The sequence below is a fragment of the Castor canadensis genome, chromosome 3 (assembly GCF_047511655.1).
Source record: "Castor canadensis chromosome 3, mCasCan1.hap1v2, whole genome shotgun sequence".
NCBI lineage: Eukaryota > Metazoa > Chordata > Mammalia > Rodentia > Castoridae > Castor > Castor canadensis.
Genome location: NC_133388.1, coordinates 141,505,789 through 141,519,406, shown reverse-complemented (window position 1 = coordinate 141,519,406; position 13,618 = coordinate 141,505,789). Strand labels below are relative to the sequence as shown.

The 13,618-nt window shown below is 32.6% G+C and overlaps 1 protein-coding gene across 11 annotated transcripts in view; it reads right to left on the bottom strand.

Moving 5' to 3' along the window:
- Pkia (cAMP-dependent protein kinase inhibitor alpha) overlaps positions 1-13,618 on the bottom strand; it is a 77,709-nt gene that overhangs the window by 15,535 nt on the left and 48,556 nt on the right. For 6 of the 11 annotated variants that reach the window (XR_012446348.1, XM_020182289.2, XM_074068743.1 and 3 more), the window contains one exon: positions 12,974-13,098. The exons of 4 other annotated variants lie outside the window; for them this stretch is intronic. The gene's annotated coding sequence lies outside the window, so the exon portion shown is untranslated. Of the gene's footprint in view, positions 1-154; positions 176-12,973; positions 13,099-13,618 lie in introns of those variants that run through there. One more of the 11 variants, XM_074068744.1, reaches the window with a different exon arrangement.

The window sequence follows — 13,618 nt, the reverse complement described above, 5'->3', positions numbered from 1 at the left end:
ATTAACACAACTAATCAAACGGAATGTCCATAAACTCTCAATAGTAACTTATAAATTATATTGAATATGTCATTTGGGTACATTGTAACAAGATGTAGGGTGGAGCTTCCACCCCCCCTGGTATATGTAAGAAAGTCTGGGATCAAGGACTTACTCAGTGGAAAACTTGAAGGTAGTAGACTTTAGGATGAGAATCTTAGATTGCTTGCAGATTTCTAACTTGGATAAATGAGAGGGTGGTGTTTGGTGAATGCAAAATGAATAGAAACATGGAAAGTCTAAGAATGGCACTTTATGATATCACACAATACTACATTTAGGTTCAATGATCTTTTCTTTTCTGAATGAGTGAAAATGCATTAACATACATATCCTACACATGCTAATATCTGAAAGCAAGTGTTTATTATATATTTGATACAGATTTAAGTATCTAAATATCATGCTTAAATAATCCAGTATGCCTCTTCTTCAGTCAAAAAGAAACAGCTGCTATGGCTATGTTTCAGCATATTTTAAAGATATGTATAATCATTGCCAAGTTATCTGCTTTGCAGTGCTGGTTCCTATACAGTATTTATTATCTTCCTTCACTACTGAAAATATCATTGCTCAGTATTACAGTGAATGTTTTTACTATACGCCTGTATATTAGAAATTAATTAGAACTAATCCTTTTAGCAGAATAGCAGTACAATGTCTGGCACACTTCTATTATTATGTGTTACTTCAGGGATTTTTCCATATGTTTGCCTTAAGTAGGACTTTCAGATCATTCACGCCTTTATTAAATCAGTGGGACAGGCTCTGAGAGAAGAAGGAATGCAAAAGAACAGCAATACAAGTTAAATAAATTTGAAATAATTAAGAAGAAAGTATTAAGTTGGCCATTGAGAGGACCATATGTAACATAAAATGGGTATATAAATCAATACTGTCAAATGAAATAATCCTCTAAAAGTATTTTGAAATATGAATGATAGAATTTTATAAAGTCACTATATTAATAAAATAAGAAAACAATTATAAAGTGAAAAGATAAATGATAGGTTTATTTATTTTGCCCAAGACAAGTTATTGTGTAAATTGTCTAAAATCACAATATTTTGTGATTAAAATCACTTGATTATCAATATTTAAATCTTTATTATTGACTCTACTATGAGTATTATAAACTGTCATTATGACTCTGTTCCATTATCACGGACATTCAAGAAAATACTTAAAATCATAAATATTGGTTTTGTATTTTCTCTTAATCACAGCATTTTTCTTTTTTATAACTGAATGTCATTTTTCCCCTGTGTTTATATTTCAATTTATATTGAAATATATATACACATTGGCATATATATCTTTAATATCTAGAGTAGGCTCACTCTGCCACTGGGAACATGTATCTACCTTGTTCGACTTTCCATTTTGAGGTCAGAAATGCCCTCAAAATTATTCAGTTGATTTTCAAGTGCCCACTATTTAAGAGCCAGATTAGGCCCATCTTACAATGTAATCTTTCTACATAATGTAGTTCATAGTTCATATCCATTTTATTTGAATTTAACTTAAATCTTGACTTAAGAACATTGTATTTCCTACTTATGATAATTGTGATATATGCTATGATGATTACTTAATTTATGTCACCTGGAATATTTTCCATCTTTCACACTTTTTGCACTTTAATTTTAATGGTATAATTTTTATCAGTCTCTTCGGCACACTTTGCACTCTGTTATTTTTCCTGTCAAAGTTCTCACTATTTATGTCTTTAGTTATAATATATTTTGTTCTGTGATATCTATATATCTTATTTTTCTTGTGTATGTATTTAAAATTTCACCTACCATGTGTGTTACTCTACTATAGTACAGGCCCATCTGATGAAGTTACAACAAACTGAGCAATCAAAAGATCTCGAAAGCAATGAAACAAAGTAAATAGTTAAAAATAAAAATTCTTTAATTAGTTAACCTTGTGGTGTAAATTAGAATTTCTTTGATACTTACATGACTAGAAGAGTTTTGTTTCATCATCATGAGTTAGTAATGCCTAACACTATCTAATTCCATAGTGTTCTGTGTAAAGCGTAAGTCCTGGTATATATCATATCTTCTAGGTTGTCATTGCTGCACTTGAAACTATACCAATTTCTTTAATCCACACCAAGTTTTAATATTTTTGTAACATAACCAAAGACTCTATAAATAAATAAATAGAATAAGCCCTTGCAAAATGGCTCAGAATAAAACAGTTTTAGTTATAAAATTAGAGCCATGCTTAGTTATACTTTCATATAAGTGCTGAATAAAGTGTTCAGTCTGGCTACATGTATAAACCACATAAGGTGATTTTAAAACTTATCAAAGGCTGACTCCCCTATCCAATCTGACTTGGGTCTCCATGATAATAATAGGTTTTTGTTGTTGTTGTTATTGTTGTTGAGAGTTGTATTTCACTGATTACAAAGGCAACACGCTAGTTGGCAAAATTTGATAGCAAGTATTCATGTACAGATACACCCCAGTAAAAATCGTGGACAAGGTTAATTATAACTTTTGAGTTTAAATAACTACCAACTTATTAAAGTACAAGCTACTGGGAAAAAGTTAAAGGCAAACTTTTTGGGTTTTTCATTTGTTAAAAAGAAGTCTTGTAGAATTTTTATTTATTTATTCATTTATATATATTTTTTGTTCACTTATTCATATGTGCATACATTGTTTGGATCATTTCTCCACCTTACCCCTCTCCCCCTAGAATTTTTAAAGAGATTAACATGAAATGGTAAAACACAAAAATCGTGGTGTTCTGTTTACTCCCTAGTCTGGCAATACCAGTAACAGAATTTAAATTAAGGAAGGCTATATTGTATTAGGTCTATTTAAACATTATCAACTTGCCATTCATTTTTCTAACAGATTAAATTCATTTTTTTCTTTCTTTCTCTACCTCCCCTTAATATATAACATCTTTACTCAGTACCTTGTCACTTTAAACTCCTATCTTCCATACTGTAATGTATTTCTATACTTAGCAATTTAACAGATAAACACTACAAATGTAGGCAGAATCATTTAAAGAAGAAAAGTATTCTCACAAAATTTTGAGATACATTTCCAAAGTGAATTACAAGAAAGTAAAAATTTAAAAATTGGTTGCAACTAATGTCAAATAATGTTATAATCTCTCTAAGAGGCAAGAGAAATGAGGTACAGAGACAATGTGGGGTGAAGGTGATGAAAACAAGCAGGTATTGCAATCTATTTTTGCCACATTTGATGGATTAGACGTCAGGGGATTGAGTTCCCTAATTATTACTGGTTTTCATTTAATGCTGGGAAAAATACTTAATTTCATTGGGCTTCAGTTTTTATGCCTCCAAAATGTGACTTCCCAGACTAGAAATATTTCAAGTATTTTTTAGGTCTGACAGTCCTGACCTTAGTGTCTGTGTGCCCTTTTTAAAGGCCAAGTTTTCACAAAAGACAGTATTCTTTCAAAGCCTTTGGAAGATGGGAAAGCTATATTTAGAAAGTCCATGTGGCATTCCAGTGTGTTCTCATGTCTTATTGCTATTTATAACCAGGTGTAGGCCAGTAGGACAACAAATTTGTTTTAACTAATAATTGCCCAGGTTTCTGAGAATGAAAAGTGTTTTTCATTATTTCCAAGTGTTTATTTAAGAAATTGTTGAAAGCAAGAATTTTAAAAATCTTATTTGCTGATTTCCCAATTGTTACATAGCCTGACATAGAAAATAATTCCAAAGGCAGCATTTCTGTTTGCACAGAGTTGTCATCCTGATGGTTTATCATAGGCCTCTTTTACATTAAAAACATCTTCAACTGTTTTAAGTTCCTGAGTGTGAGTGTTCCTTATGATTTGTTTTTCTTCTAATTTCATGCTAATTTACTCCAAATTGAATGCAAATAAAAATTTATAATAAATTCTTTTTTTTTTTTTTTTGGCAGAACTGGGGTTTTAGTTCAGGGTCTCACACTTGCTGGTCAGATGCTCTATGACTTAAGCCATTCTACTGCAGAAATTTATAAATGCTTTAAGAAGGTATTTTTATTCTTATTAATCTTGTTAGTATTATTTTAATACAGAGGACTTTACCAACTTCATAGAAGTTTGACAGAACAAAAACTACAGAAAGCAAAACAACATTAAGAAAGAAAAAAACCCTAAAACCTCAAATTGAAAATGAAGCATTGTTAGAGTTATAAGGTGCTAATGAAAGAAATCAGCACAAACAGACTAGGAGCAAACTACCATCTAAAAATCCATTAGCTGTACTAACTCTCAAGAGAAAGATCATTTGGGTCAGGGAATTTTCCTTTTTTGTTCACAATTTTTTAAACAATATCAAGCTAACAGAAAAGTTAAAATGACAATAAGAAACAATGTACTTCCCGAAACATTTGAGAGTAAGTTGCCAACACCATCCACTATCAACACCAAATACTTTAAAATTTCCTAATAACACACAACTAAATATATCCATGGAAATCAGAAAATTTACACTGACATATGACTGCACTGCTATTTAATCCTCAAATTACTTTCACGTTTTGACAGTTATCTTAATAGCATCCTTCACATCTAAAGGGTCAGTTCATATTCATGTAGGTTCATTCATGTTTTATCTGTTTAGGTTCTTTAATCTGGAAATTTTTTTGAGCTTCTTTTGAATTTTATGGACTTGAAACTTTTAAAGATTATAGATCAGTTACTTTTATAGAATTTAGCTATTTGTGTTTTTTCCAGATTGGATTCAGAATATGTTATACTGTGATGCTTTGTTTTATCAATTGCATTCTATCAGCTTTGACAAACTTAAAATTTGTATTTTGCTTGGATATGAATTTTACTTATTTCATTAAGACTGTCACCTGTTTGTTCCACTGTAATGCTATTTGTTTCTCCTTCATTATTAATATTTCTGGTAAGGTATGTTGATTATATAAATATCAAAGTGTTAATTAATTATTTATATCAGTGTTAATTCATAGACTTTTTTCAGTGGAGTATAATCAGTTATTATTTATTTTGAGGTTTAGATTGTTCAAAATTTACCCAGTGGAAATTCCTTCAATGTGGCTTATATGTCTTTTGTCATTTCCCCATCTTTCTTTGATATTTATACTTCTTAGAATAATACTATTTTCTAGGACCATTTTATATTTTTCCTTTTCTGGCTCTGGCATAGACATTTCTTCAAAGAGTTCTTCTAACTGGAAAACTGTATTTAGAAACCAAGATCTCCTAAACTCATTTCTGTTGGGGAGTAGCTGCCCCAGGCTCTCTCAACAAACAGAGCTAGGGGATTTAGGTACATCTATACATACATATATTTGAAAACATAAACATAGACATATATATATACTCAAAAACATATCTTATATCAATGTTTATTTCTTATCTTTTATTATATATGTATATAATATATCAAAACACTAGCTCACTTTAATATCACTCATTCTTGCCCAACACCACAAAGTTCATTCTAGTTTTATCTTGCTTGTACTTTAATTCTATCCTCAGATAGTAAGAAACACTGATTACCATAATGATTAATCTCTTTACTCATTGAGTTAATTATTTAAAGACATTCTTGTTTCTGAGTTCCTTCCATCCCACACAATATTATCCCCACGTAATATTGGCTTTCCCTGTCTGTACTGAGTGGTCCCTGTGGTGATTTCCCCATGTATATGCTCTTGTCCCTCCAATGAAACTTCAGCTTCTCACACTATGCTGGCTCCTCTGTGCAAACCCTCTCCTCCTCCTTTCTCTAGCTCTGTACTCAATGCTAAGTCATTATTTGTCCCCTGCCATTAGGGTCTCCATGTTGACAAAGGCTGACTCAGCCTCATTAACATCTTTTGGATTAAGTTCTTCAAGAGGGAAAGAAACAAGGGAGAGGATGAGGAAAGGGAATTAGAAAGGGATGAAAAATCAGTTTCTTTTTCTAAATAATACTTGAGGAGGTTCTTTATTTAGGAACTTAAAAAGACATCAAGTATCAGCTAAAGAACTAAAACTAGATAACAATTTTTACATAGGCAACATCTATATCCTTGAGCTACAAATTTATCCATGTCTGTGACACATGTACATGTAATTATATAGCAGCAAGATATATGTAAAAACAGTTGTGATATTTATCTTATTTTAATACCCAGAAACTTAAAAATATATAATTCCATTTGGCTGCTAACACTCCTATGAATGGATCTGCAAAATTGCTAGGCAGAAGTGCTTGGAATAGTGTTGGCACTCATCCTCATTGGATCCTTTTCCTCTTGTGTCTTTAAGGTTCTGTATCATCTATTGCTCTTCAGTTTCATCCTAGGCACTAGCCCAAGTCAGGACCTTTCCTCTCATCAGAGCAGAAACACCAGCTTGCTGTTCCTGTAGCCATTTGCACCAGAATCACTGAAGTACTTGTTATAAGGCACATCCTGAGCCTTGTTCTTTTCCTGTTCAGAGCCTTTATGTATGGCAATAGGTGTCCAGAACTCAGGAGATTCTTCTGCACTGACACTGAAAACTATGTGTAACTCTCTGTCTACAGTTCCTCAATGTTTACTGTTTAAAGCATACAGGTTTCACCAACTATAATTCTTGTGTAAGATCTATCAGTTCATGTTTGTTATTTAACAAATGTATGAACTACTAGATGTCTGAATAGTCTACAAAGTAAAACATATCTTGTCTTTTATAAAATGTCTTCTATCAAATGTTTACACAAAATGAAACGTAAATGTTTTCTAAGATCTTCTTTGGATGAATTCTACATATCTTCCAGGCTTTAGGAAAAGCAAGTATAAAGATTCTGATGCTGGAAAATGCTTTTAAAGAAGAAGAAATACTGAAAGTGAGGGTGTGAAGGAGAACAAAGGAAAATGAGTTTGGGGAGGAAGATAGGAGAAACATTGAGTGAGGCCATGTAGGTCATAGAAAACAATTCAAATTTTATTCTAAGAGTAATGAGAACCAGAGCTTTGATCAATCATGGTACCTGGTTTATGGTTCTTTAGAAGATTATTCTGGCTATTCTATTGGTTATAGATTATACTAATAGGATCAAGGAAAGAGAGGAAGGAGGGCATTTATGTAAGAGACTACATGCTGCATTCAGTGAAGCAAGTAATGATGACTTAAAGTTCAGTGAAGTTGTTGAGGGACAGATGTGTTCAGGATAGAATTTGAAGTTAGAGCTGCCAGGGATTTCTGATAAACTGTGGGATAGTGAGAGTTTAATGATATAAAGCCAAGGGTTGGAGCCTCAGCAATTGGATGAGTTAGAGAAGTGAGAAAAACTGGAGGGAAAGTGGTAGACACAAGTAAATGGTAGACAGGTGTGGTAGCACATGCCTGACCTCCCAGAACCCAGCACTCAACAAGCTGAGACAGGAGGATAGAGAAAGCTTGAGGCCAGCCTGGGCTACTTAGTAAAACCCTACCTAAAAAAAATCCAACAACAACAAAAATAAAAATTCTACTTTTATTTGCTTACTTTGAAATGTCAATGATGAATAGAGTAGAAACACTAAGTGGGAACTGGAACTGAGAGTCTGGGATGTGGGTGAGTGGTTAGGGCTAGAACTTGGGAGTCATGAGCATCTGCCTACTAAAGCAATATGGCCACACTGATACTGACCAGTGGTGAGTGTGATAGAGAAGTGAAGGCCAGGAATGAGCATGAGGCCCTCTAACTCTAGATGCTGAGGGATGGAGACATCACCAATGGACACTAGAAAGGAACATCAAGTGAGAAAGGAAGAAACTGGCAGAGCATGGTGTCTCAAATGTCAATGAAATAAAGCATTAATGCTGGCAATTATGAAAGCTCATTTTCCAAAGATCTATGTATTGACGATAACCTAAAACTTGATATTCTAAAAAGATCTTTACCTAACAGAAAATAATAATTCTTACATGAGCAATTGATTATAGTGACATGGGGAATGAAAAAGTTGTGTAGAGGGAATAAAAAATTTAGGTAAAATCCATTTTAAACAAACGTGATTATTTGAGAAGTAAGTACACAGTGTTTAGATGTAATATTTTGTCTTCCTGTCACTGCAGCTGTAGCATACTAAAGTGAAGATGATGGTTACTGCTTAATGTCAAATTCAGGAGAAAAAGGGACATACCTGGCTTGTTATCAATTTTTTTTTATAGATTTCAAATCTTTACAGGTTTGAGGCTTGTCATATTACAAATAGAACTTTGTAAATCATCATAACAATTTAAGAAGCAGAATTAAGCTTACTTACAAAATTGTTTACTTGAATTCACATAGATCACTTTTTACAGGTAAAGATTAGGACTCAGGTCTTCTGGGTACAGATCATTACATTTTTTTTTTCCAAACCTACACTTTTTTTTTGCAGTACTGGGGATTGAACCCAGGGTCTTGCTCATCATAGGCAAGTGCTCTAGAACTTGAGCAATGCCCCCAACTCTTTTGTCTAGTGTACTTTATTTTTTGAGGTAGGGTCTCACTAAGTTTGTCTGGACTAACCTCAAGTCCTGATATTCCTGCCTCCACCTTCCAAGTAGCTGGAGTTACAGGCATGTACAACCATGCTTAGTCTAATCAGAAACTTTTATTGAGAATCTCTTTTTGAATCTTACCATTTTATATTTTTTAATTATATAAATTGTTATAAATCTTACATTTCAAAAATTTTAAGTATGCATCAAAAATTAGGGGTGTGTTTGACTTAGAAACTGAAATTATAATTTTACTGGATTTTATTTAATTTACATTTAATTTTTTTTCTCATTTATTCATATGTACATTAAAATATTTGGGTCATTTCTCCCCCCTACCCTCAAGCTCAATCTTTCTTCCCACAACCCCCCTTCCAGGCAGAAACTGTTCTGCCCTTATCTCTAATTTTGTTGAAGAGAGAGTATAAACAATAATAAGAAGGACATTTAATTCTTTTAAGAAGTGACTACAGTATTGGACTGCACAGAGAACATTTCATTTTTCACAGATAGACCTGAACAGAACTCATCCGTAACACTTAACTTATATTTATTCTTCTTTACTGAGAAAAATCTGTGCTCATTAATAAGCAATATTAGCAAGATGGCTGTAATTAACATCAAGATAATAATACTACTGTGTTTCTATACAGAAACAGTAAAAAAAAAAAAAAAAAGAGCCTAAAATCATTTAAAATGGAAAAAAATTACCTGAGAGGAACAAATCTCAACAATGACATGTTATTATGGAGAAAACTATAAAACTGTATTAACTGTCTTAAAATAGTTAATAAAGAGCTAAATAAATGGAGATGTATTTATTTATATTTTTCTGGATAGAGAGGTTCATAATGATGATAGAAATTCTCAGCTTTATTTATATATTTGTTACAATTTCAATCAGAACACTTGATAAAGGTTTTGTAGAGTTGCTAATTCTGAAATTTATATAAATTGTCAAATGGCCAATTATAGCCCAAACACTACTAAAAGATCTTAATGTAGAAGGATTTGCTTTATCACATATAAAAGTTATTATAAAGCTATACAGAATAAGATCCCAGATATTAGCTATAATATATTTGGGAACCTGATAAGTAACAAAGAAGATATTGAAGATTATTGGGATATAAATGGACAATTTAATAAGTGGTCCTGGAAAACTTAATTATTTGTAAAACTGGATCACACATACAAATCAATTCTAGATGGTTTACTGATTTGAATAGAAAATGAAGAACACTAGAACTTCTAGAAGAAGTTTTACAATGATATCTATGTAACATTAAGCTAGGAAATGACACTGTAGGTAAGACAGGTACTAACTTAAAAGAATCAAATGAAATTCTTAGGACCTGCTGTTTCTCTCACAACATTTTTTTAAAAGTGAGAAGATGGCTGTAATCTGAGAGAAGTTGTTTGTATCATATATAGTTGGTAAAGGATTATTAATTTACCTGTATTTAAAAAACAATGAGAAATAAATAAGAAAGATATAAATAGAAAATATTCTCTGGAATTTCACAGAATGGGAAACATAGATGACAAACAAATGAAAAGATTTCCAGTCTATTTGTAGAGAAATACAAATTAAAGTGTTATGGGCTGATTTGTGTTTACCCCACATTCATATGTTGAAACCCCAGCTCCCAGTGTGACTATATTTAGACCCAGATCCTTTAAGGAGGTAACATAGGTTAAATGAAGTCATAGGGTGGGACACTATGACTTATATCCTTATAAGAAGAAAAGACACCAGGGATGTGCCTATACAGAGAAAAGTCCATTTGAGGACCACAGCACAAAGGCAGCCATCTGTAAGCAATGGAGACAAGCCTCAAGAAAAATAAATCCTGCCAACACCTTCCTGAATTTCTAGCCTCCACAACTGTGCAAAAATAACTATTGTTTAAGCAACCATCTGTGACAGTTTTTAAGGAGGCCCTAGTAAACTAATATCAACTGATATTGTATACCACATAGATTGGTCAATGACTGGTGAGCTGTAGAATAACAGCAACTTAATTCAGTAACTTTGGAAAACATTTTGATACTATCTTTTAAAGTTGAATATCTGAATTCCCAGTGATCCAGCAAGTCTATCTTTTAGTTATACATGTTAAGATAAATCTTATGCTTGCATGCTGGGAGACATTAAAATAAATCTTCATGATGGACTGTTCATACTGAGCCTCAAATATCAACAGGATAAAACACATATTATTTATATTTAGACAGTGCAGTATTATGCATGGTGAAAAAAATGAACCTAACTAAAACAAAATGTATGACTCCTAGAAACAAAATGGGAGGTGATAAAAAAGCAGGCACAAAAGATTATATAAAGCATAATACAAATTCAATAAGCTAAAAAAATAGCAAAAGCACAAATATAGTTTCAAAACAACCATAAGTACTGAATATAAAACCAAGAGTAGAATTATTTCTTTTGTGATATCAAAAAGGTAGGAACTGGGTAGAGCACAAAGGAAAATTCAGCAGTGTTGATTCTAGATTTTTGGCTTTGCAGACTTCATTTTACTATGCTTCATAATTAACATAGATTTGCATATGATATTTTACATGGATCAAATATAAAATAAGACTTTAAAAATCAAAATCTTCCAGATAGGAAATATAACCTTAAGACATTAATTACAGATGAGGATCCCCAATTCCAAACAACATATATCTACTATAATTACTTAGATCTTTGGTACTTGGAAATCATTCAGCTATAAAATTCTTTCATATGAGTACATTATACTCCATAATGAAGCCTGCTACCTTGGGACAATTTTCCATCTTACTTAAAGTGATACTCTCTTGACTTTCTAGAAATTTTTAAAACATCTGATAAGTACATCTCCTATTCCTACAGGAATACTGGAAAAGGATGGAGTGTGGGAGGCAATCTCAGGTTTTTGACAAATACATACAAAGACAAAAATGGAAAATAGCTAATGCTCCATCTAGCAATTCAGAGTTGTTATTAGTAATTACATCTGAATATTGCACATCAATAAAAGTAAAATAATCAAATGTGAGTAGATTTCCTCTTATATTGAAATGAGTTCCAGGGTGCTAGTTTATATCAATTGCATTTTGGTTTTGTGGTAATTCCATTATGATAAATTATATTTTTCTTTCTTTAATGAAATGACTTATATTCTTCTGTGGGACCACAGAAGATAGCAACTGCACTTTACAAAGAAATTGCTGCTACAACACTATGGCTGTCCTACCTGTGGAAAAAGTATAAATAAGAATTTTTGCAGCTAGCAATTCTGAAACTGTCCTAAATTATAAAAATTCATGAAAACATGTTTTTCAAATAACATAGCTTAGAAGTTTATCAGAGGGATTGTCTAGTAATATTTAAATCATTTAGTAGTAAGTCTAATGTAGGTGCTATGCCAAAATGCAATGGATATTATATAAATTTATTAAAAATTATTTTACAAACTGGAAAAGTTGTCTGCCATATCAGTAGTCTGAGATCCAAGCTTTCTTGTGATAGATACTTGTGTAATAGACCTTGGCAAGGAGCAGAGTCTCAACTGGCCTTATTTATCCTTGAAGTCATAAGGATTCACTTATTTATTCAGTAGATTTTCCTGCTGTCAGTTATAATACTGGGTCCTCATACTATAGAAATCAACACACAGGGCAATATAAGGACATATACTTTTTCTATCACATTTTCCATTCATTCATCCCAGCCTTCAACATGTGTCTTTGTTTTGACTGCAGACTGGAGATCAAGTAGTGTGCTAAACCTTGAGTACATCACTATAAATGAGAAAACTAGTCTTTGACTTTGATGTCACTACTGTCCTCTTGTCTTGCCAGAAAACAGAAAATCCCTTTGTCCTAAATTTTGATCTCACACTGCAAATGAAAAAGAAAACTGTCAGTGGGACGCTGACATGCATAACTAAATGCAAGCACAGTTCCTCTTTCACATGTCCCATTCTCTCCTTTCCAACTCCATATGTGCATTCACTTCATGCCAAGACCAAGGCAATATGTGCCCCGACAAGAACCAAGCCAATTTCCTCACACCATTGACTGCAGCTGTTCCTCACTTGGAAGACTTGATGTCATCATACCCCTTAATTTTGATAAGCAACGAAAGGGATGACAACCTGTAAAAATGACTTGTCTTCAAAGAAAATACAGAATGGGTTAATCTGCTACTCTACATGCCAAAACTCCTGGGATTAAACCACAGGCACAGGGATCACTAAGTGTGCTTAGTAACAAAAAGCTAAAAGTGGAAAACAGCATCATGCTGTTATTGTATTCATTTCCCTCCAAGGAAACTCTCTTACAAACACCACTACCTCCAAGGGAATTGTCAGCAACTTCCTAGTAGGGTACACTGGAAATGCTTTTTTTCAAACAATGATCCAGCCAACAACACACTTAACATGATTCAGCATGTGAGATTCAGTGTTCCTACCTGACTGGAAACCTTCTTGTCCTTAATTCATTGATTATTTTTTCTTTTTTCTCAGAAATGATCTTCAGACTTCTACCAGAAATTGCTTCTTTGAGGCATTCAGGCCTTTCCAGAAATTCCAGACACTGAAATGCAGATAGCAAGTGGAAGGGAAATTATCTGCACATATACATTTCACTTAATTTTTATAATTTTAAGTAAATGTGTACCCACAATCTTCTAAATGGTATACTATCTTAAAAGAGGTTATAATTTATAAGTTTGAATACTCACATAGCAAACACATTAGGACAAGAGTACAGGTTACATTTTGGGCCTTCAAACCAAGCAATGACTTCCTAAAAGGCTCATTTTCCTTTATTAGTTAACAAAGTAAGGGCAAAATAATGATGTTTCCTAAGTCTTTTCTTGAAAATTCACTTCCCTTCTTCAGTCTTCACCTAGACTTCCTTTCATTAGTCTTCTTAGATCTCTAGGAAGTTAATTTGGATAAACTTAATTATTTATAAAACTATACATAGGAACTTGCTGAAGGATATTTCGCAGACAACTTTACTATCTTTTTGAGTTTTGTCACACCCAAAAGTGAGTGTAGATGAGTTTTGTCACACACTCTTTTTGTGATGGAGTAGTGGGGAAATAAAT